The 1,380-nt window shown below is 39.8% G+C and overlaps 1 protein-coding gene and 1 long non-coding RNA gene across 2 annotated transcripts in view; both read left to right on the top strand.

The window, feature by feature from the left end:
• The window catches only part of LOC109078824 (NACHT, LRR and PYD domains-containing protein 12-like), a 57,815-nt gene that overhangs the window by 29,045 nt on the left and 27,390 nt on the right, over positions 1–1,380 (top strand).
• LOC122134196 overlaps positions 17–1,380 on the top strand; it is a 7,627-nt gene continuing 6,263 nt past the window's right edge. The window contains exon 1 of the long non-coding RNA XR_006159975.1: positions 17–294. This is a non-coding gene — a long non-coding RNA (uncharacterized LOC122134196). The remainder of the gene's footprint in view (positions 295–1,380) is intronic.

Genomic DNA, 1,380 nt, shown 5'->3' with positions numbered 1-1,380 from the left:
ATAGCTAATGGTTGGTTAATGATCATTGACCATATATATCACATGACAAATGCTTGTATATTATAGTATATAATGCATTGTTTGTTTTAATTTTGCAATATGAATTCATTCACAGCTGTTAGGGAGGATGAATACTACCTGGCAGGAAAGATGATTGCTGTGTCAGTTGTGCATGGAGGTCCAGGACCCCATTTCCTGTCGAAAGATCTTGTACATTATCTTGCAGGCCAGCCTTCATTCAAAGCACCAATTCATTTAATAACTGATGAAGAAATAGGGAAAGCTTTGCAAGAGGTGAGAATAGCATAAGGCTACGGTACAGTAGGGCAGAGTTTTACATAGTTCCTGCAGTGTTTTGAGACAGTTTACTTCCTATATCCAGTACAGAATTTGTTTCATTATTTTTTTAGTTTTTTATGGTGTAAGATTACACTATGCTGTGTATGTATCTCATTAAAAACATAGGCAAAGAGATACAGTGCTTACAGTTATTGACTGGGGTGTTTATGCCCCTTTTCATGTGTTTCAGATTGAATTAAAAACATACAGTGGTTTTTTTTCTAGTGGTAATCAACCAATAGGAATCTTGGCTGTATCTTGGTGTATACCTAATGTTTACATGATTTGACTGTAGGCCTGAAGGACACCTGCTGGTTTTAAGATGTCTAAAACACCCACTCTAGCCCAGAACACCTTGGCCACTAGAAAAGACCCATTGTCTCTCATTTCATCCGTTTGACTCGCTGAGAGTACTTTTAAATAAATTTATCTTTAAGTTGTTGATGTGATCAGAGAATTCGCTCTGATGAACTTGAAACAGAAAATACCATATGTGTAATGTGATTTATAACAAAATAATCTTTTTTTATGAATCTTTCTGTTCCCTCTACTACTACCTTTTCTTGAAACAGAGACAGAGAGAGCCCTTTAGCATGGAGCTAATAATTTTTTAATGTTTTAATCATGTTGCAGAGATGCACCAGGAGATTTCATTTCACCAATTCAGCCCGGACAGATAATGAGGCAGACTGGCCACCAAACATTTTCAAAAAAGTCGCACCGACGCGATATTATCGCCTTTCTCTCTTCCTAAATTCCTCAAAAGGATCCCGGTAATGTAGTCCGGTCACGAATCTCCCATGCCGGCAGATATGCCAGCTCATGGGGGAGTTGGGGGTGCCTAATGGAAACTCACACTAATCGAAATTTGTTGTTAAAGATCCGCGCGCACTATCCCCTCGTGTCTTCCCGGACCAAAAAACGGAGAATTCAGTAAGATTCCGCTCCTCTACCTAGGGGCAGGCAGTTAGAGAGGGCTAACCTATGACCACATGGCCGGTGGGGGACAAACGCCAAATCTCGCGTAAGCAAAAAGTGACT

Source organism: Cyprinus carpio, unplaced genomic scaffold (assembly GCF_018340385.1).
Source record: "Cyprinus carpio isolate SPL01 unplaced genomic scaffold, ASM1834038v1 S000006809, whole genome shotgun sequence".
Lineage (NCBI taxonomy): Eukaryota > Metazoa > Chordata > Actinopteri > Cypriniformes > Cyprinidae > Cyprinus > Cyprinus carpio.
The sequence above is the reverse complement of the archived record's forward strand: the minus strand, read 5'-3'. Positions and strand labels throughout refer to the sequence as shown.